Source organism: Scyliorhinus torazame, chromosome 1 (genome assembly GCF_047496885.1).
Source record: "Scyliorhinus torazame isolate Kashiwa2021f chromosome 1, sScyTor2.1, whole genome shotgun sequence".
NCBI lineage: Eukaryota > Metazoa > Chordata > Chondrichthyes > Carcharhiniformes > Scyliorhinidae > Scyliorhinus > Scyliorhinus torazame.
In genome coordinates this window covers 134,094,403-134,117,768 of record NC_092707.1, presented here as the reverse complement: position 1 = coordinate 134,117,768, position 23,366 = coordinate 134,094,403, and the positions used below count along the sequence as shown (strand labels likewise).

General features: G+C 51.5%; 1 protein-coding gene across 1 annotated transcript in view; it reads right to left on the bottom strand.

Moving 5' to 3' along the window:
* Positions 1–23,366, bottom strand: part of LOC140417302 (receptor-type tyrosine-protein phosphatase U-like) — a 1,277,635-nt gene that overhangs the window by 1,022,135 nt on the left and 232,134 nt on the right. The gene's annotated exons all lie outside the window — the stretch shown is intronic.

Genomic DNA, 23,366 nt, shown 5'->3' with positions numbered 1-23,366 from the left:
ATGCGCACATTACGGGGTCGGGACAAGATGGCGGTGCCCATTGGTCGCACATGGACCCGGGAGGAGAAAATGGCAGCTCCCATTGTGCGTCTGACGTGGGGGAGGGGGCGATAGCGGGCGCGATCGCAGCGACTGCGCGGGTCTGGCACACCGCCGCAAAGTGGCCCTTTTTACTGCAGGCTTTACAAACTGCAGTGCGGGCTGGGCAGTGTTGGCGGGGGTGCTTCTGCTGACCGCAGAAGTAGCAGCAGGGCCCCTCAGGGTGCGTGGATCGGCGTGCGGCGCAGGCGTATTGGGAAGGCAGGGGCCCGGCTGAGGCGGTCGTCGGCGGGGTCCAGGAGGGGTAGGAAGGAGTAGAAGGATGGGCAGCGCGACGGGAGGGGTACGATTGTACGTTACAGGATGCGACCGTCATGGAGAGCGCCAAGGTTTTCGTCTCCGCCAGTTCGAGCAATCGTTCTCGGATGCGGTCCGACGCAATCCCCATCATGAAGGCACCGCGCATGAGGAGATTCGCGTGTTCGGCGGCCGTAACAGCCTGACAGTCCCAGTCCCGGATGAGTGGAATTAGGGCCCGCCAGGAGTCTTCGATGGACTCACCAGGTAGTTGCGAGTGGGTGGCGAGTACATGCCTGGCGAAGAGCATGTTCGCCTCCTGCGCGTAGTGTTCCTTAAGGAGTTCCATTGCTTTTGTGTAATTCGTGGCATCTTGGATCAACGTGAACACACTGGAGCTCAGTCTGGAATATAGGACGTTTATCTTCTGAGCCTCCGTTGGCTCAGGATCCGCAGCCTTGATGTAGGCCTCAAAACATGCTAGCCAGTGAGTAAAGTCTTTTCTGGCGTCGAGCGATCGGGCTTAATTCTGATATCCATTCTGTGGAAAATCTGACTGTAATAAACTGATGCACGATCAATTGCACAAAGACTAAAGTTGGGTACAACTGTGGCTTTATTACAGTCAGATGCGTGGCCTCCTGCTGCAGCTGGCGAAATGGCAGGGCACTGGAGGTCATGCATAGTTATACAGTTCTCCGTGGGTGGAGCCAGCCGGCAGAACCTACCGGCGAACCTGTAGTGTAGGTCCTACCTTACATCTCCTATTACGGTGGTTCACCACAGGATACTGTTTGGGATGGGGGGGGGGGGGGGGGGGGGGGGGGGATTGGCTTATCAGGGGATAACTGCAGCATCAGCAGCCAGAGCAGTGGCACCACAGCCGGCTCTGTTATTAAGTAGGGAGGGAACAAGGAGCACTAGAGCAATATTTGTAGGGGACTCTATAGTTAGGGGTACAGATAGGTGCTTCTGTGAATGTGAAAGAGACTCCAGAAGGGTGTTGCCTCCCTGGTGCTAGGGTCCAAGATGTCTTTGAACAGGCAGAAAGCATTCCGAAAGGAGAGGGTGAACAGCCAGAGGTTGTGGTACATATTGGTACTAACTACATAGGTAGGAAGAGTGACGAGGTCCTGCAGCAGCAGTTTAGGGAGTTAGGCAGAAAGTTAAAAAGCAGGTGGTAATCTCAGGATTACTCCATGTTCCACATGCTAGTGAGGCTAGAAATAGGAAGATAGTACAGCTCAACACATGGCAAAACAGCTGGTGTAGGAGGGAGGGTTTCAGATATCTGGACCATTGGGTTTGGGATTTCTTCCCGGGCAGGTGAGATTTGTATAAGCTCGACAGGCTGCATCTAAATTGGAGGGGCATAAATATTCTGGCCAGGTTTGCTAGTGTCACGTGGGAGTATTTAAACTAGTTTGGCGGAGGTGGGGAGGGGGGTTGAAACCAAAGCAAAGGTGAATTAACTGAAGTGGAACTAGAGAGTAGGGCCAGTACGACTCAGAGGAAAAGCAGACAGGGTGTGGTTGCTGATCAAAGAGAGTCTGGTGGACTGAAGTGCGTTTGTTTCAATGCATGAAGTGTAATAGGTAATGCAGACGAACTTCGAGCTTGGAACTATGATGTTGTTGCCATTACAGAGACTTGGTTAAGGGAAAGACAGCATTCGCAGCTTAACGTTTCAGGATCCAGATGTTTCAGGCGGGATAGAGTGGGATGTAAAAGAGGTGGGGAGTTGCACTACCGTTTAAGGGGAATATCACCGCTATACTGCGGGAAGAGAACCTCGGAGGGCTCAGACAGAAAGGCAATATGGGTAGAGCTCAGGAATAGGAAGGGTGTAGTCACAATGTTAGGGGTTTACTATAGGCTTGCCCAACAGCCAGCGGGAGATAGAGGAACAGATATGTAGGCAAATTTTGGCAGGTGTAAAAGGTGTAACATGGTTGTTGTGGTGGGCAATTTGAACTTCCTATATTGATTGGGTCTCCCTTCGTGCTCTGGCAGAGTTTGCAAGGAGGGCTTGAGAAACAGAATGTATATAGTTCAACTAGGCAAGGGTCGTACTGGACCTGCTTTGGGGAATCAGCCCGGCCATGTGGTCGACGTTTCAGTAGGGGAGCAGTTAGGGAACAGTGACCATATTTCAGTCAGCTTTAAGTACTGATCAGGTCAAGGTGCTAAATTGGGAGAAGGCTAATTATAACAATATTAGGCAGGAACTGAAGAATGTAGATTGGAGGCAGATGTTTGAGGGCAAATCAACATCTGGCATGTGGGAGGCTTTCAAGTGTACGTTGACAGGAATTCAGGACCTGCACGTTCCTGTAAGTATGAAGGATAAGTATGGCAAGTTTCGGGAACCGAGTGATATTGTGAGCCTAGTCAACAAAAAAAAACGAAGCATTGTCAAGGTTAGGAGGTTTTGAACACACAAATGTGTGGAATACAAGGAAAGTAGAAAGAAACTTAAGCAAGGTGTTAGGAAGGCTAAAAGGGTCACGAAAAGTTATTGGTCAGCAGGATTAAGGGAAATCTCAAAGCTTTTTATACATAAATAAAGAGCAAGAGGGTAGCCAAGGAAAAGGATTGGCCCACTCAAGGACAGGGGAGGGAATCTATGTGCGGAGCCAGGAGAAATGAATGAGGTATTAAATGAGTACTTTGAGTCAGTATTCATCAAAGAGAAAGACTTGGTGGATAAGGAGTCTGGGGTGAGTTTGTAGATCGTTTGGGTAATGTTGAGTTCAAAAAGGAGATGGTATTGGGGGGTCTTCAAAATATTAAGGTACACAAGTCCTTATGCCTGATGAGATATACCCCAGAATACCGAGAGAGGCAAGGGAGGAAATTTCTGGGGTCTTGAGAGAAGTCTTTGTATCCTCACTGGCTACAGAGGAGGTCCCAGAGGATTAGAGAATAGCCAATGTTGTTGGTAATTACAAGCCGGTGAGCCTTAAGTCAGTGGTAGGGAAATTATTAGAGAGGATTCTTCGAGACAGGATTTACTCCCACTTGGAAATAAGTGGACGTAATAGCGAGAGGCCACATGGTTTTGTGAAAGGGAGGTTGTGTCTCACTAACTTGATTGAGCTATTTGAGGAAGTGACAAAGAGGATTCATGAGGGTAGGGCAGTGGCTGTTGTCTACATGGACTTCAGTAAGGCCTTTGACAAGGTCCCTCATGGCAGACTGGAACAGAAAGTGAAGTCGCACAGGATCAGAGATGAGCTGGCAAGATGGATACAGAACTGGCTCGGTCATAGAAGACAGAGGATAGCAGTGGAAGGGTATGTTTCTGAATGGAGGGCTGTGATTAGTGGCGTTCCTCAGGGATCAGTGCTTTAACTGGTTTGATTAGTAAGTTTGCAGATGACACAAAGGTTGCTGGAATTGAGGATGGCGAAGAGGACCATCAGAGGTTACAACAGGATAGAAATCGGTTGGAGACTTGGGCGGAGAGATAGTAGATGGCGTCTAATCCAGACAAATGTGAGGTAATGCATTTTGGAAGGTCTAACACAGATGGAAAATATACAGAGTATTGATCGGCAGAGATGCCTGGGTGTACAGGTACACAGGTTACTGAAAGTGGCAACGCAGGTGGAGAAGGTAGTCAAGAAGGCCTACGCCAGGGCATTGAGCTTAAAAATTGGCAAGTTGTGTTGCAACTTTATGGAACCTTAGTTAGGTCGCACTTGGAATGTAGGGCGCGATTCTCCGATCGTGGGACACAGTGTCGGCGCAGTCATGAACGCCGTCACGTTTCGTGACCTGCAAAACGGGCACAGGCACTAGCGATTCTGGCCCCCACAGGGGCATGCGCAGTGATGATGCGCCAACCCGTGCATGCACGGTGGCTTTACGGAACGCGCCGCCCCCGACGCAACATGGCGCGGGGGTTCTGGGGCCGGACGCGTAACAACGTAGGCCCGGGGGGACGGGGAAGAGGCCGGCACACCGATCGGTGGGCCCCGATAGTGGCCCAGACCCCATTGGAGGCCCCCCCGGGGACGGAGGAGCCACCCTCCCCCACCCTCCCCCACAGGCAACCCCCCAACGCTTCGCGCAGAGTTCCCGCCAGCAGCGACCATGTGTGGACGGCGCCGGCGGGACTCTGCTTTTTCCACGCGGCCGCTCAATCCATCCGGGCCGGTGAAGCGGCGGCCCAGCCTTGTACAGCGGCCCGTGACCAGCGCCGCGCCAAACCCGCCGCGCAAATGGCACTGATTCTCCACACCTCGGAGAATCGCGCGCCGGCGTCGAGGCAGCGTGGCGTGGTTGCAGCGATTCTCCGGAACGGCGCTGGGAGAATCACACCCATAGTGTTCAATTCTGGTCACCACACAACCAGAAGGATGCGGAGGCTTTGGAGAGAGTACAGAAAAGATTTACCAGGATGTTGTCTGGTATGGAGGACATTAGCTTTGAGGAGAGGTTGGAGAAACTTGTTTGTTCTCACTGGAACAACGGCAGTTGACCATAAGACCATAAGACACAGGAGCGGAAGTAAGGCCATTCGGCCCATCAAGTCCACTCCACCATTCAATCATGGCTGATTTCAACTCCATTTACCCGCTCTCTCTCCATAGCCCTTAATTCCTCGAGAAATCAAGAATTTATCAACTTCTGTCTTTAAGGCACTCAACGTCCCGGCCTCCACCGCCCTCTGTGGCAATGAATTCCACAGACCCACCACTCTCTGGCTGAAGAAATTTCTCCTCATCTCTGTTCTAAAGTGACTCCCTTTTATTCTAAGGCTGTGCCCCCGTGTCCTAGTCTCCCCTGCTAATGGAAACAACTTCCCTACATCCACCCTATCTAAGCCATTCATTATCTTGTAAGTTTCTATTAGATCTCCCCTCAACCTCCTAAACTCCAATGAATATAATCCCAGGATCCTCAGACGTTCATCGTATGTTAGGACTACCATTCCTGGGATCATCCGTGTGAATCTCCGCTGGACCCGCTCCAGTGCCAGTATGTCCTTCCTGAGGTGTGGGGCCCAAAATTGCTCACAGTATTCTAAATGGGGCCTAATTAATGCTTTATAAAGCTTCAGAAGTACATCTCTGCTTTTATATTCCAAGCCTCTTGAGATGAATGACAACATTGCATTTGCTTTCTTAATTACGGACTCAACCTGCAAGTTTACCTTTAGAGAATCCTGGACTAGGACTCCCAAGTCCCTTTGCACTTCAGCATTATGAATTTTGTCACCGTTTAGAAAATAGTCCATGCCTCTATTCTTTTTTCCAAAGTGCAAGACCTCGCACTTGCCCATGTTGAATTTCATCAGCCATTTCTTGGACCACTCTCCTAAACTGTCTAAATCTTTCTGCAGCCTCCCCACCTCCTCCATACTACCTGCCCCTCCACCTATCTTTGTATCATCGGCAAACTTAGCCAGAATGCCCCCAGTCCCGTCATCTAGATCGTTAATATATAAAGAGAACAGATGTGGCCCCACCACTGAACCCTGCGGGACACCACTCGTCAACGGTTGCCATTCCGAAAAAGAACCTTTTATCCCAACTCTCTGCCTTCTGCCTGACAGCCAATCATCAATCCATGTTAGTACCTTGCCTCGAATACCATGGGCCCTTATTTTACTCAGCAGTCTCCCGTGAGGCACCTTATCAAAGGCCTTTTGGAAGTCAAGATAGATAACATCCATTGGCTCTCCTTGGTCTAACCTATTTGTTATCTCTTCAAAGAACTCTAACAGGTTTGTCAAGCACGACCTCCCCTTACTAAATCCATGCTGACTTGTCCTAATCTGACCCTGCACGTCCAAGAATTTAGAAATCTCATCCTTAACAATTGATTCTAGAATCTTGCCAACAACCGAGGTTAGGCTAATTGGCCTATAATTTTCCATCTTTTTCCTTCTTCCCTTCTTGAACAGGGGGGTTACAACAGCGATTTTCCAATCCTCTGGGACTTTCCCTGACTCCAGTGACTTTTGAAAGATCATAACTTACGCCTCCACTATTTCTTCAGCTATCTCCAATAGAACTCTCGGATGTAGTCCATCTGGGCCCGGAGATTTATCAATTTTTAGACCTCTTAGTTTCTCTAGCACTTTCTCCTTTGTGATGGCTACCATATTCAACTCTGCCCCCCTGACTCTCCGGAATTGTTGGGATATTACTCATGTCTTCTACTGTGAAGACTGACGCAAAGTACTTATTTAGTTCCTCAGGTATTTCCTTGTCTCCCATCACAAAATTACCAGCGTCATTTTGGAGCGGCCCAATGTCAACTTTTGCCTCCCGTTTGTTTTTAATGTATTTAAAGAAACTTTTACTATCATTCCTAATGTTACTGGCTAGCCTACCTTCATATTTGATCCTCTCTTTCCTTATTTCTCTCTTTGTTATCCTCTGTTTGTTTTTGTAGCCTTCCCAATCTTCTGACTTCCCACTACTTTTGCCACATTATAGGCTTTCTCTTTTGCTTTGATGCATTCCCTAACTTCCTTTGTCAGCCATGGCTGCCTAATCCCCCCTCTGATAACCTTTCTTTTCTTTGGGATGAATCTCTGTACTGTGTCCTCAATTACTCCCAGAAACACCTGCCATTGCTGTTCTACTGTCTTTCCCTAATCTTGCCATTTCTATCCCTCATTTTCACAGGGACATGTCTGTCCTGCACTCTAATCAACCTTTCAAGACTCCCACATTTCAAATGTGGATTTACCCTTAAAGAGCTGCTCCCAATCCACATTCCCTAGCTCCTGCCGAATTTTGTTAAAGTTGGCCTTTCCCCAATTTAGCACTCTTTCTTCAGGACCGCTCTCGTCTTTGTCCATGAGTATTTTAAAACTAACGGAATTGTGATCGCTATTCCCAAAGTAATCACTGACTGAAACTTTAACCACCTGGCTGGGATCATTCCCCAATACCAGGTCCAGTATGGCCCCTTCCAGAGCTGGACTTCTTCCATACTGCTCTAAAAATCTCTCCTGGATGCTCCTTACAAATTCTGCTCCATCTACGCCTCCACACTACATGAGTCCCAATCAATGTTGGGGACGTTAAAATCTCCCATCACGACCACCCTATTGCTCCTACATTTTTCTATAATCTGTCTACATATTTGTACCTCTACTTCACGTTCGCTTTTGGGAGGCCTGTAGTAAAGTCCCAACAATGTTAGTGCACCCTTCCTATTTCTTAGCTCTACCCAATAGGATGGGAATAGAGGGATGTGGTCCCCGGAAGTGTAGGTGGTTTTAGTTCAGATGGACAGCATGATCGGTGCAGGCGTGGAGGGCCGAAGGGCCTGTTCCTGTGCTGTAATTTTCTTTGTATCCCCTGAATGTCTCATTAATCTTTCCCGGCCTCGACACTACCTCAACCTTCCCTGTCCATACTCAGGATTTCCCTAGACGCAGCCTGCCTCCGTAGCTGATGCGCTGCCAAAGAAAAACCAGGCAACGTGCCTCAATGACTACCGTCCGGTGGCCCTGACTTCAATCGTAATGAAGTGCTTCGAGAAGTTGGTCATGAAGCGCATCACCTCCATACTCCCAGAACGCTTTGATCCACTGCAATTCGCGTACCACTGCAACCGGTCCACAGCAGACGCCATCTCCCTGGCCCTACACTCATTTCTAGAGCATCTCGACAACAAGGACTCCTACATCAGACTTTTATTTATTAACTACAGCTCCGCCTTCAACACCACAATCCCAGCTAAGCTCTTATCAAGGCTTGAAAATCTAGAACTTGGCTCCTCACTCTGCAATTGGATCCTCGATTTTCTAACTCACAGACCACAATCAGTAAGAATAAACAACACCACCTCCTCCACAAGAGTCCTCAATACCGGGGCCCCGCAAGGCTGCGTACTTAGCCCCTACTAAACTCCCTGTACACACACCACTGCGTGGCAAAATTTGGTTCCATCTCCATCTACAGGTTTGCTGACGATACGGCCATAGTGGGCCGGATCTCGAATAACGACGAGTCAGAATACAGGAGGGAGATTGAGAACCCAGTGGAGTGGTGCAGCGACAACAATCTATCCCTTAATGCCAGCAAAACTAAAGAGTTGATCATTGACTTCAGAAAGCAAAGTACTGTACACACCCCTGTCAGCATCAACCGGGCCGAAGTGGAGACGGTTACCAGTTTAATATTCCTCGGGGTACACATCTCCAAAAGTCAGAATTAGTCTCCCCTTCTAGAGCCACTCCAATCAGAAGAATGTCAACATTAAGAAAGCACAACAGTGCCGATACTTCCTCAGGAAACTAAGGAAATTCGGCATTAATTCGAAATTCCACATGAACTCTTAACAACTTTTACAGATGCACCATAGAAAGCATCCTGTCTGGTTGCATCACAGCCTGGTCTGGCAACTGCTTGGCCCAAGACCGCAAGAAACTTCAGAGAGCCGTGAACACAGCCCAGTCCATCCTGCGAACCTGCCTCCCATCCATTGACTCCATCTACACCTCCCGCTGCCTGAGGAAAGCGGGCAGTATAATCAAAGACCCCTCCCACATGGCTCACTCACTCTTCCAACTTCTTCCATCGGGCAGGAGATACAAAACTCTGAGAACATGGACGAATAGACTCAAAAACTGTTTTGATATACCCTCAATTATGGCACGAGAGAGTGTACTCGTAAAACTAAGGCTTTAATAAACAGAGAGCTTCGCCAGCCGGAGAGGTGAGTGCTCACTGAGCGCTGCCCACAGGACGCCACCTTATATCCGGCCCCTGGGAGGTGGAGCCGGAGGCGGAGTCCCCCGGGGTTCCAAACCCGGTCTTAAAGGGACATTACATGCATGATCTTAAAGGCACATTACCCATTCATCACATTCACCCCCTGTTTAAGAAAAACACAGTCCGTCGGGGGTGAAGTAGGATTACATGTCCATTCTCTTTGGAGGCCTGATCGTCCTTGTCGACCTTCTCAGCTCGGCGGTGGTGCGGCGGACACGGACGTCTTCGACGAGGGTACATCCAGGAGCACGGTGGTCGGAGCTTTTGTGCGGTGCGGGGTAGGGGGTTGGGGAGTAGGGAGGGTTGCTGGGGGTGGCGGTGACATCGCCGGCGTGGAGGAAGGAGGAGGAGGCGCGAGGGGGCGGCGCGGTTCGTTGCGACAGGCGGTGTGGGGGTGCGAGAGGGGACATTGGCGAGGGGGGGGGATGTCAGTAGGGGAACCAGCAGGCAGTGTGGGGGTGCAAGGGGGAACATTGGCGAGGTGGGGGAGCGTCAGTAGGGGAACCAGCGGGTGCCAGATCCCGCAGGGAAACGGTATCTTGCCGTCCGTCCGAGTGCGCGACGTAGGCGTACTGGGGGTTTGCATGTAGCAGCTGGACCCTCTCGACCAGAGGGTCCGTCTTATGGCTCCTCACGTGCCTCTGGAGAAGGACAGGTCCCGGAGTCGTCAGCAAAGGTGGAAGCGAGACCCCGGAGGTGGACTTCCTGGGGAAGACAAACAAGCAATTGTGGGGGGTCTTGTTGGTGGCTGTGCAGAGGAGCTACCTGATGGAGTGGAGCACATCGGGTATGACCTCCTGCCAGCGGATGGTTGGGAGACTTCTCGACCATAGGGCCAAAAGGCCAGCCTTCCAAACCGTCGCGTTCTCCCTCTCCACCTGCCCGTTTCCCCGCGGGTTGTAGCTGGTCGTTCTGCTCGAGGCGATGCTCTTGCTGAGCAGGTACTGATGCAGCTCATCGCTCATTAACGATGTACCCCGGTCGCTGTGGATATAAGCGGGGAAACCAAACAGGATGAAGATGCTGTGCAGTGCCTTTATAATGGTGGCCGAGGTCATGTCAGGGCAGGGGACAGCGAATGGGATGCGGGAGAACGCGTTGATGACGGTTGGTGGATGGGAGGGGCCCTTTAAAGTCCATGCTTAGTCGCTCAAAGGACCCAGAGGCCTTTACCAGGCGAGCCTTGCCTGGTCGATAGAAGTGCGGTTTGCCCTCCGCACAGATTTGGCAAGCTTGGTCATGGCCCTGACCTCCTCGGTGGAGTAGGGCAGGTTGCGGGACTTAAGAAAATGGGTGAGCCAGGTGACCCCCAGGTGACCCACGGGTGACAAAGGTCATTGTGGATAGCCCGCAGGCGATCCTACTGCGCGTTGGCGCACATACCGTGGGACAGGGCATCTGGGGGCTCGTTGAGCTCCCCTGAACGATACTTAATATCATACGTGTAGGTGGAGAGCTCGATTCTCCACCTCAAGATCTTGTCATTTTTGATCTTGCCCCGCTGCGCGTTATCAAATTTGAAGGCGACCGACCGTTGGTCAGTGACGAGGGTGAACCTCCTACCGGCTAGGCACTGCCTCCAGTGCCACATGGCCTCCACAATAGCTTGCACCTCCTTCTCGACTGCAGAGTGCTGGATCTCGGAGGCGTTGAGGGTTCGGGAAAAGAATGCTACTGGCCTGCCTGCCTGGTTGAGGGTAGCAGTCAGGGCGACGTCTGACGCATCGCTCTCGACCTGCAAAGGGATGGTTTCGTCCACCGCGTGCATAGCGGCCTTGATGATGTCAGCCTTGATACGGCTGAAGGCCGGCTGGGCCTCAGCCGTGAGGGGAAAAATCGTGGTCTTTATGAGTGGACGGGCTTTGTCCGCGTATTTGGGGACCCACTGGGCACAATAGGAGAAAAGCCCCAAGCACCGTTTAAGGGCCTTGAAACTATGGGGTAGGGGGAGTTCCTGGAGGGGGTGCATGCAGTCGGGGTCGGGCCCTAGGACCCCGTTTTCCACGACGTAGCCGAGGATGGCTAGTCGAGTTGTGTGGAAAACGCATTTTTCTTTGTTGTAGGTCAGGTTGAGGGCCTGGGGGGTCTGGAGATACTTTTCAAGGTTTGCGTCATGGTTCTGCTGATCATGGCCGCAGATGGTGACATTGCCCAAGTACGGGTAAGTAGCCAGCAGCCTGTATTAGTCCACCATTTGGTTCATCGTCCTCTGGAAGACAGAGACTCCATTAGCAACGCTGAAGGGGACCCTAAGGAAGTGGAAAAGCCGGCCGGCTCCTTCAAAAGCAGTATAGAGGCGGTCTTCCGGGCGGATAGGGAGCTGGTGGTAGGCAGATTTCAGGTCGACCGTGGATAAAACCCGATATTGCGCGATCCGGTTGACCATCTCTGTTATGCGGGGGAGGGGGTACGCATCGAGCTGCGTGATGCACTAAGCGTCAAGAACCACAAAGACATGTGAGACTTTAACCAAGGCTTTAATACACTACATAGGAAGCTTACCCGACACAGACGACCCCAGACAAAATGGGTCAGGTCTCAGAAGCGGGGTCTTATACCTACTCCCGGGGGAGTGGCCAAGGCGGAGCTCTCCGTGGCCAGGTCAGGTTACATACAGGTGATCGAACCTCTACAGAGCTACAGTACAATGCACAGTACAATACACAGGATTACAGGGCCACGTTACACACAACTATTATATAACTATGTACAATGCTAGGGAAGTACAGTGGTGTATCACCACACTGCGTGAAGCAGTTTATGGTCTGGCTGTAATCCACGACCATCCGTTTCTTTCCCCCGGACCGGACTACCACCACATGTGCCCTCCAGGGGCTGTTGCTAGCCTCGATGACCCCCTCTTTCAGTAAACGCTGGACCTCTGACTTGATGAAAGTCATATCTTGGGCACTGTACCGCCGGCTCCTGGTGGCGACGGGCTTGCAGTCGGGGGTGAGGTTCGCGAATAGTGAGGGGGGTGCAACGTTCAGTGTTGCGAGGCTGCATACCGTGATGGGGGGCAAGGGTCCGCCAAACTTCAGGGTCAGGCTTCGGTGGCTACATTGGAAATCCAGGCCGAGCAGCAGGGCGGCGCAGAGGTGAGGGAGGGTGTACAGCTTAAAACGGGCGTATTCGGCGCCCTGGATCGCGAGCTTCGCAATACAGTACCCCTTGATTTGGACCGAATGGGACCCAGAGGCGAGGGCGATGGTTTGGGACGCAGGGAGCAGTGCCTTACCGTTTCTGGGTGCACAAAACTCTCCGTGCTCCCGGAGTCAAAAGGCAGGGAGTGTCGCGCCCGTTGATCTGGACGAGCATCAGGGAGTTCCGCAGGTGCTTTTGCCGCGACTGGTCGAGAGTGATTGCTCCCAGCTGTGGGTAGTCTGAGTCTTCTGCCGAGCCGGAGTCATAAAATGGCCGCCCCCGTCGGTCATACGTGTCAGGTTTAGAAGATGGCCACCCCCATGACTCGCACAAGGCTGATGACGCTTCAGAAAGGGGCGTGTCCGGCCGGCACGCAGCCGTGTTGCGGGGCCTGCGGGCCTGTGAGCTCGATTTTTGGGCTTGTTGGGCTTTTTGTTTCTGGGCCTTGGGCTTGGTCAGGCAGACCCTCGCGAAATGCCCCTTCTTTCCGCAGTCGCTACAGGTCGCGGAACGGCAGGGCAGCGCTGTCGTGGATGCTGGCCCTGCCCACAGAAAAAGCATGGTGTGCCCCCGGTCTGGGTGGGTCACCGCGCGGCGTAGGCCCGTGGCGTGGCCGAGTCTGGGGAAGGCCGCGAGGGGCTCGCAGGGTCCGCGGGATATGTGCCGAGGTTCTGGTAGGCCACCTCCAGAGAGGTGGCGAGCGTTACCGCTTCCTGCAGATCTTTCGCCCCGTTTTCCAGGAGTCGCTGCCTAATATAGTTCGATCGGATTCCAGACACATAGGCGTCGTGGATGTGTAGGTTCCTGTGGACCTCCGCGGTCACATCTTGATGGTTCCAGTTTTTAGTGAGCATGGTGAGCTTTTCCAAGTACTCGTCCAGCAATTCCCCTGAGCGCTGCCGGCAAGTAGAGAGCAGATGCCGTGCATGTACCTCATTGATGGGTTTTACGAAACGCTTCTTCAGAATCCCGGAGATTCTGTGGCTCACCCAGGCGTGGAGTAGGCGCAGCTTGCGAGGCTCGGCGACGGGGTCTGCCGAGGAGTCCAGGTAGGCCTCAGAACACCAAAGCCAGTGTTCAACAATTTCTTTGACTTCCGGCGTACGTGGGTCCAGGTCGCACTTTGCTGGCTTGAGACTGCTATCCATCCTATCGTAATCTGTTTATTAAATTGATATACCCTCAATTATGACACAAGAGAGTGTACTTATAAAACGAAGGCTTTAATAAACAGAGAACTTCGCCAGCTGGAGAGATGAGTGCTCACTGAGCGCCGCCCACAGGACGCCACCTTATATCCGGCCCCCGGGAGGTGGAGCTGAAGGCGGAGTCCCCTGGGGTTCCAAACCCGGTCTTAAAGGGACATTACATGTATGATCTTAAAGGCACATTACCCATTCATCACAAGTTTCTTCCCCGCTTTTACCAGATTCCCAAACGATCCTCTTATGGACTGACCTCATTAACACGACACCCCAAAGCCGGTGTTATGGAGTTACATTGTGTTGCCCTATTATGTATTTTCTTTTATTTCCTTTTCTTTTCATGTACTTAATCATCTGTTGAGCTGCTCACAGAAAAATACTTTTCACTGTACCTTGGTACATCTGACAATAAACAAAATCCAATCCAATCCAATAACCTCCTCCCGAAAAAGTCAATTCTGGTGTATACCTCGTACACGTGGGAGAAGGAGCACTCCCCCTATCTCGGGTTTCTAAACCTCCATGGATCCACCACTCCCATCCTTTCTATCCATAAACCCTCCCAGCTCCTTCTCCATCCTCAACATTCCCATTGACTTAGAGCTCGACTTGTCCACCCTCGGTTCAAGCACGCAATTAAAATCACCCCCCATATTCAACTGATGCATGTCCAGGTCTGGAATTGCTCCCAGCAATCCCTTCATAAGCCCCATGCCATCCGAATTCAGTGTATAAATGTTCACTAGCACCACCAGCATCCCCTCCAACACCCGCTCACTATCACAAAACTGCCACCCCCTCCCTCCCCCACCCCCAGTGGCCAGGTCCCGCAATTTCTTGCCACCTACAAACCCGGTCCTTTTTCTCAGCTGGATGGCCACCCCCTGCGACTTGAATCAAAACCCGAGTGAAATACCTGCCCCACGAATCCCTTTCTCAACCTAACCTGATCCTTCACCCGGTGAAGCATCTCCTGCTGAAAGAGCACCACCGCCATCAAGTTCCTCAAGTAGGCAGTATGGAACAGCTTTGGCCTTGTTGAAGCTGGTGCGCCTTTTTGCCAGCTCCGCTCCAATGTCCTGATTCGGCCCCCGTTCCCCTCCCATTCGCAATTCCCCTTCTTCCTGACCCACTGCAGGATCTTCTCCTTCTCCACAAACTTATGGAGCCCCACAATCACCGCCCCTGGCAGCTTCCCCGCTCTCGGCTTCTGTCTTAGGGACCTGTGTGCCCTATCCACCTCCGGGGCCTTGTCCGGCACCCCCTCCGCCACCAACCTCGCCAGCATCCTTGAGACATCTCGTGGCACTCATGCCTTCCACACCCTCAGGCAAACCAACGATAGGTTCTACCTTCTGAATCTGTTTTCTTGCTCCTCTATCTTTGTCCTTAGTTACTTGCAAAGGTCCCCTAGGAGCCCCACCTCCACTTCCAACCTTTATGGTCAGACATCACCTTCTCCATCTCCCAGATCTGCGACCCCTGTGCCTCCAAGAACTTCTCAACTCTCTCTATCGATTCTTTCAAGGGTCCTACCACTCCCTCGGTGGCCTTCGACCGATCTTCCTACATCTCCTTTCGCTACTGGTGGAACTCCTCTCTAATAAACACCATCAACTGCTCTATCTGGGGTTTTCCAACTTGCAACTACCCTTCCGCCATCTGTCCAACTGCTGCTGCGTTACACGTCTCCACCAGCTCCTTTGCCAAGTCTTTAACCTTCTTCAGCTCGATCTGATAATCAGCAGACATGCCACTCCTGGGGGGGTGGGGGTGGGGACTTTCCACACTTTCAGCTACACTTTCCTATCAAAATCCCCCCCACCACCCCGCTTAACGCCTTTGAGCTGCCCTGACTGCGACCACTCACGCATGGCTGCCGCTGGAAGTCAGTGTTTATATATTTACATTGTGTGTCTATCATATGTCCTATGTTTTTTCATGCATGGCATGTCTGGACTGTACGCAGTACAATACTTTTCACTGTACCTCGGTACACATGACAATAAACCCAAATCCAAATTCCTGAATATGCTCACTCAGTTTCTTTCTTATTCAGGTGAAGTCCCCCTCACTGGCCATTGTAAGGTTTTCGGGCAATTCGGCCCTTTTTGGACTGCCCAAGAATAAAACCCAGAGACTGTAAACTGGACACTTTTCAGCCAAAGGAACGTAACCAAATTTCCCAGCAGGCTTGGTCCGCTGAGCTGAGTAGGGGCATAGGTATTTACAAACCCCCCCCAGGAGCTACAAGGAAGAAGGAGCCAGACAACTAGATAAGATTAAACACAGAGACAAAGGGGCATGGTAATGCTGTAAGGGGCCTGCCTGCAAGCAGGACAATGGGATGGTCATAGCCCCATGCAGATGTAAATGACTTTGCCTCCACCAGAGCAGAATCCAATCAACACCCCATCAACATAGCAGCGATCTCCAGAGCAGATGGAAGACTTTGAAAATCTTCACAAGGGAGCTCAACCTCGTTATCTCAAAAAGCAGACTGGAGGCGGACCTAGGGGAGGTACTCCTATCTTGACAGGTCTGACCGGCTCAAAGGGGGCAGGACCAGCGGGAACTTTAAACCTTATGGATTCAATGCAAAAGGGGCTGGCCGAACACAGGAAAAAGCCAGGTAAAACGGATATAAAAGGGGCTGTGTTTCGATTGAGGGTCTCTTGGCTTGACCTCTCCACCTTCGACTTGACCTCTCGCAGCCTGTGACCGTAAGTACCCTGCAGCAGCTTGCGAAACTCCCTTGACTTTGATAGTGGTTGAGGCTTTGGGGAAGGGGACTTGATTTGTGTTTTGTGCCATTGCTAAACTTGTGTAACAATAAGATTTTACGTTGTGTCCGTTATAGTACTTTCTGAATAGACTTAGTTTGTGTTAGAGATTAAGATTTTATTATAATTTCTTCTGTTTGATGATTTTGACCTGGGTTTTGCAATAAACCTTGATTTGCTGATAATTGGAGTCGTTTCAATTCTTCAATCTCTCACCAGCGATCTCTGACCAAGTCATTGTTAAGATATTCCTCACCTTAATTCCGGGGTCGAGAATCTAGGGTCATCTTGAACGATTCACTCAGGACAGGCTGCTGGTTAGGTAATAAACAGCAGTGTCCTATTCTCTCTCTTGGGAAAGCTACTCCAGCGAAGTAGGAACCGGGTGGGTGTTGCACCACCGGCAAGAGAGAGAATCACCTGGGCATTGGTGGGGGTCTGGATATCTGTGTGATATAAGCCTCAGGCTTCCGGTTAGGGATAAACGGCAGGCTTGATTCAGTGCTCTCTTCCGTGGAGGTGTCCCAGTGCGGCATCCCCTGGCCTCTGAAGTTTCAGTGCCAGCTGGAGAGAGACACACACAGATACTCAAACCCCAGATATCGGCCCAGTAGTGGAGTAGCAGAGATGGAACCCTCTACAATGGCGACCGCGGCAGGAGCCCGGTGGTTTGGAGTATGTGACTTGGCAGAGGGGGTGAGGGAACGAAGTAAAATGGAGGAGAGAATCTCCTCGTATATGTGACAAAAGGTCAACCTCACCAAACCTTGGGTCTCAGAACTAATCAATGCGGAGCGACCCGTAATGGCGGCGGCCGCATGGACAGAAAGTAAGGCACACAAAAGGCACTTGGAGAAGGCAGTTTGGCTGGTCTGCTTGTCCCAGCAGGTAGCCAAAACAGAGCGAAGGGTCGAAGAATTAGAGCAGGAGTTGGGAGAAGTTAGGGCCAGCGCAGGGGACAGCGCTAGCGCAGCGGAACGATGCGGGAGGAATTGGCAGAAATGAAACAGGACAGCCTACAGGAAAGCGAGTCTAACCGGTGCGAGAAGGAATATCTCCACTGCCAGATAGTGGAGGGTAAGACAAAGGAATGGAGGCTCCAGGAACTCTATGCTCGGAGTACAGAGCAGTGTAGGAAGCTGGAGGGGAAGTTCCGGGACATCCAGGCAGCGTACCGAGTGGCTCGCGAGGAAGTAGGGGACTGTGCTCACGGGCCGTGCCAGGCACGGATAACGGAGTTGGAGGAGACCTTGTCCAAGGTCAGGGGACAGGTACACCTGGTAGGTCCAGGGGGGTTCCCAAGGGGCAAGGGGCTCCTCGCAGCGGATGATTCCCCAAAGGCTAAGGGGAATAGACCACCTCCTGAGGCGCCGGGATTGTGTCCGGGTCGGCAGGGGGGGATCGGACTGCACGTTCAGGGGCAAGTCCAAGGGGGGTCGGCAGGGTACCCCCAGCTGGCGGCGTGTCCGCCTGGTTTCGTATGTGTGTCCCCATGGGATGGGGACAGACCGCTGCCTGGGATGCCGGTGATGGGGCCGGGTCAGCAGGTAGGGTTCGGATCGCCCGGTCAGGGGCAGGTCCAAGGGGGGTCAGTGGTGTATCCCCAGATAGCGGCGTCTCCTATATGGGTAGTTAGCCCGGGGACAGGGGGGCTACCCAACGGGGCAGGAGAGCTGGACGCCGGGGAGGCGGAGGAGCAGGAACCCCAGGTAGGGCAGATGTGCCCTGTCAGGCAGAGAAGGTATGGTCCCCCGGCGGGGCTGGCGAATAGGGGACCGGTTGAGGGCGACATTATCATTCCTCATGGGGCATCCGCGCTCAGGGGGATGGTGGCCCACGTTCCCAGGCTAACTCCGAAAGGGGATCCGTCGCTTCATTTTATGGAGGTGGAGCAGGCTGCCAGCATTAATGATTGCGACGAGGGGGAGCAAATAAGGATGCTCCTGATGACCCTAGATCCCCAACTATGCAGGGCAGTGACCACCGGGAATGGGGGAATGACCTGACACATGGGTGGCAGCACGGACTGCTGTTCTGGAGGCAATGGGCTTGAATCTGGGTAGCCCTTTCATGAGGGTGGGGGAAACTAAGCAGCAGCTAGGGGAATCGCCAAATATGTTCGCAGACAGGCTGTGGATTGTCTACGTGGAGGCATGCGGGGTTCCCGCGGATAGACAGAATTTAGGGGAGAGAACAGCCCACTGGCTAAAGACCCTAGTAGCCAACTGTCTCCCTAATGTTAGGGCAAAAGCCGAACACTGGTTCGACCCGCAGACCCCGGCCCTTAATGAGGAAGAGGTCCTTAGGAAACTCACCCTCGCATATCGCAATGGGGAGAGGAGTGAGGAAAAGCTCCTTAAGGGTAAGGTGCATGAAATCGCGCCAGCACCCCCCAAGAGAGAGTGGAAGCATGAGGGCACCCGGACCTCTGACAAGAAACCGGTATGCTACGGGTGTGGGAAGGCCGGACATTTCAAGAGGGAGTGTGAGAACCCTAGCAAGGAGGAGAGGGCCCCCGTAGTAGAGAGTCAGACCCCGGCGGCAGGAGCAGCTGCCCCGGAAACCATCGATTTAAAAAAACTTTTAGCCTTTTTGCAGAGCCTAGCAGCTGGGTCGGGACAGGTGGCAATGGCAACGGGCCAGGGCCTGCCCGCACCCACACCTCAAGAACCCGTGTGACTACCCAGGGAGCCGCCTCAGGAAAAAGGGAGCGCAGGGGTAGTTCTAGCCCCAGACCCTGGTCCGGTCCAGGTGCAGGGTCCCATTCTGGAGGCTGCCTCAGCGGCTATTTGCAGTTTAAATCCCTTAAGGTGGGACCCATGTGAACGCCACATCAGTCAATTTAAATTGTTCCACCCCATAAGGGCAAGAAAGAGCAAGGTGGGGGGAAGATTGGGGTGGTAGTGGAGAAACCCCCCGTAGAATTAACGACGGTGGGGGAGGTCCCTGATTCCACGGTCACACAACCGGTGACAAGGTGCTGTCCCGAAGGGGCAGTCCCAAAGAAACCGACAGTGCTGCAAGCACCCAGCCCAGGGACAGTAACGATTCCCAAGCCATTACCTGTGGGTCAGATGGCCTGCCTTAGTATAGAGGCTAGGGAGGCAGAGGAGAGGGGGGTATCACCTTGGGCGTGGGAACCATCCAGGGACGAAGGAGCAATCGGGTCTCCAAGCCCCCGGTAAGATGGTCCCCAGTAGAAGGGAAAGGTGAGGGATGTAGGACATTATCCAGTGCTGCCACAGGTAGCCCAGTCTCCGGAGGGCGCAGAAAGGGATCCCCGAACCCCTTTGGGGAAGGAGGGGCAAGGGGCAGTCCGGACCCCCGGGAGGGGAAGGTCTGGCCCGAACCGTTGGTCCAAACAGGTGAACAGCCCCAGTATAGCGGGGTCCAGTTTTAATTTGGCCACCCGGAGACGGGTGGCATTGTATATAGCATTTTCCCCCTGTTAGTTCTAATTAGTGTTTAGTGGTGTGTGGGTTAATTAGGATCGTGAGATCACAGAAGCGCATAGTGCAGTGATATAATGATTGAGCAGCAGGCACTAGGACCCTGGTGGAGCCGGGCTGTGGACACAGAACCACAGACAGGCTGCAGCAATTTCATGTCAATTTCCCAACTTCAAAGCGGGAGCTGCTACTGCGCTGGATAGAAGCCATGCACTTTAAGGTAGGTAGTTCTGTAGAGGCAAGGATGTGTTTTGTCTCTTTTACAGATGGGGCACCCGACGATGTGGAGCTTGCTGATGATCTTGACGATGGTGGGACCGGGAGAACTCCGCAGAGGCAAGACAGAAGAGTCCTTCGTCTATGGGTGCTCTGGCGGCAGAGCCCCTCTTGTCACTACCGGACAGGGAGACCAGGTGGCCACAGAGCAGACCCGCTACTCACACCTGGGGAGGTGGCCTGGGTGGCTGGGGTCGAACTCGACCAGGTACTCCAGCCACCAGAGCTTCACCTATGGAGAGGCCTCTGTACTCTGCGAGGAGATACAGGTGGCGACTGACCGGGTTAGGGTGACTGAGGGCAGGCGGGTGTGTTTAACCTGTAAGGGGGACGTTCCTTTGGGGAGATGGTGGTGGCTCAGGAAGCTGAGCCTGGACATGAGGATCGGTCCTCGGACGGGGAACGCCTGGACAACAACACCTACCGGACCATCACGGGGTCACCGGGTAGGATCACCGTTTGCTGGGATAAGTGGTGGGCTTCTGACCAGGGCATTTATTTGTGTTTATGGGGGTCTACCAAGGCATGTCCACAAGGGGCATCGATCACTTTTGTTAGGTGGTGGCAGAACCCAGGGAACGGGATGAATTGACCGCAGTGGGGAGGGATGTGTAACGCCCAGGGAAGGGATGACTGTAAAAGCTACCGAACTGCTGGTTCAGGTAAAGCGACCCCTGCCCACAGCCCAACCAATCGACCCTCACAACTGTCCGATCACCACCAGGGGGGCCTGAGAATGGTTTAGTGTTTGTCCCCACAAAGAAAATGTTGTACCAGGGGGTACATTATGCTGTCGCCTCAGTTGTACTGAACCTCTCAGCTGCAGGTATCGACGATGGAGGAAAAATGAAGAGCCTTCAACGGGAAGAAGCGAAGTGCAGCCCAGAAAAGAGGATCCTCAGTGAAATAAAGAGATTCAAATGTAAATAGTTGTATGGATTCGCGGGTTTCAGTTACTTGATTGTGATATATGTACAGGGACCCTTACGTTTGGGGTTCCGGTGAAATGTGTGTATGTTACTGTGTGTTTAAATTAAGTATGGTCTTGTCTTTCCCTTTCAATGAAATTAGGGGTAGCCTAGATTAAGGGAACTGTCTTGGGACTTGTAGTTTCGCATGTTGTTGAGGGGGGGCCTACGGTCCACACAAAAGGAAATGATTGCCCTTCACCTGTGTCGATACGGTCCACGCAGGTAGGGACGTATCGAAGGGGCATCTGTAAGGTTTTCAGGCAATTCGGCCCTTTTTGGACTGCCCAAGAATAAAACCCAGAGACTGTAAACTGGACACTTTTCAGCCAAAGGAACGTAACCAAATTTCCCAGCAGGCTTGGTCCGCTGAGCTGAGTAGGGGCATAGGTATTTACAAACCCCCCCCAGGAGCTACAAGGAAGAAGGAGCCAGACAACTAGATAAGATTAAACACAGAGACAAAGGGGCATTGTAATGCTGTAAGGGGCCTGCCTGCAAGCAGGACAATGGGATGGTCATAGCCCCATGCAGATGTAAATGACTTTGCCTCCACCAGAGCAGAATCCAATCAACACCCCATCAACATAGCAGCGATCTCCAGAGCAGATGGAAGACTTTGAAAATCTTCACAAGGGAGCTCAACCTCGTTATCTCAAAAAGCAGACTGGAGGCGGACCTAGGGGAGGTACTCCTATCTTGACAGGTCTGACCGGCTCAAAGTGGGCAGGACCAGCGGGAACTTTAAACCTTATGGATTCAATGCAAAAGGGGCTGGCCGAACACAGGAAAAAGCCAGGTAAAACGGATATAAAAGGGGCTGTGTTTCGATTGAGGGTCTCTTGGCTTGACCTCTCCACCTTCGACTTGACCTCTCGCAGCCTGTGACCGTAAGTACCCTGCAGCAGCTTGCGAAACTCCCTTGACTTTGATAGTGGTTGAGGCTTTGGGGAAGGGGACTTGATTTGTGTTTTGTGCCATTGCTAAACTTGTGTAACAATAAGATTTTACGTGGTGTCCGTTATAGTACTTCTTGAATAGACTTAGTTTGTGTTAGAGTTTAAGATTTTATTATAATTTCTTCTGTTTGATGATTTTGACCTGGGTTTTGCAATAAACCTCGATTTGCTGATAATTGGAGTCATTTCAATTCTTCAATTTCTCACCAGCGATCTCTGACCAAGTCATTGTTAAGATATTCCTCACCTTAATTCCGGGGTCGAGAATCTAGGGTCATTTTGAACGATTCGAACCCGTTCACTCAGGACAGGCTGCTGGTTAGGTAATAAACAGCAGTGTCCTATTCTCTCTCTTGGGAAAGCTACTCCAGCGAAGTAGGAACCGGGTGGGTGTTGTACCACCGGCAAGAGAGAGAATCACCTGGGCATTGGTGGGGGTCTGGATATCTGTGTGATATAAGCCTCAGGCTTCCGGTTAGGGATAAACGGCAGGCTTGATTCAGTGCTCTCTCCTGTGGAGGTGTCCCAGTGCGGCATCCCCTGGCCTCTGAAGTTTCAGTGCCAGCTGGAGAGAGACACACACAGATACTCAAACCCCAGATATCGGCCCAGTAGTGGAGTAGCAGAGATGGAACCCTCTACACCATGCACTTGAAAAAGTCCCTTTCTCACACAAAGCTGTGATGTGGCACTCCCTAGATTAGCTTCCTGCTACAATGATCAATACCTATTCAGGAAAGAGGTTTCAGGTGATTGATATAACTATCACTATCAGGCAGCTGCCTGTTTAACTCTGTTATTTAGCCTTATTTAAAGGCTGTAAGTTCTAGACTGTTTATTCCAGGTCACATTCTGACTATTACTGTAAAATTGAACTTGGTAAAGATTTACCTGTTGAATTCCCACTTTGAACCAAATTCCCAAATATACTCACTCGGTCTCTGTCTCACTCTGGCTAAGTACCCCACATCCCACTGAGCGTATGCCCTTACTTTGCCCGTGTTACCTTTACATTTGACTAATCTATTAGATTCCTCCCAAATTCTAATTTATCTAAAACTCTGAAACTGCACAACATCCAATTCCTTTTATACGCCTGCGCTCACTGACCACTCCTCTCCCAGTCAAGCAATGTGAAAGTGTTGTTCTTTTCTCATTTTCAAATCCTTTCAGAACTGTTATATTTTAAATAATGACTCATCTAAAATATATATATATTACTCTTGAATCCACCAGGATGATAAAATGACCAATAGTCTTCTTGTTGAAAGATGAACTATTTAATGAGTAATAAAATAATAAACTGTGAGTTCTTTCACTCAATACTAAACAAAGAATTAAAGTACAATACAGATAACTATATAACTATACACTATTATAACAAACTAGTTCTAACTTTTCTCACTCGAGCAATTTATGTCTTGCTTGTTCACTGTTCTGAATCACATCATCATCTGACTTAGAAAAGGCAGGAAATCAGTTCTTATAGTATCTGACTGTGA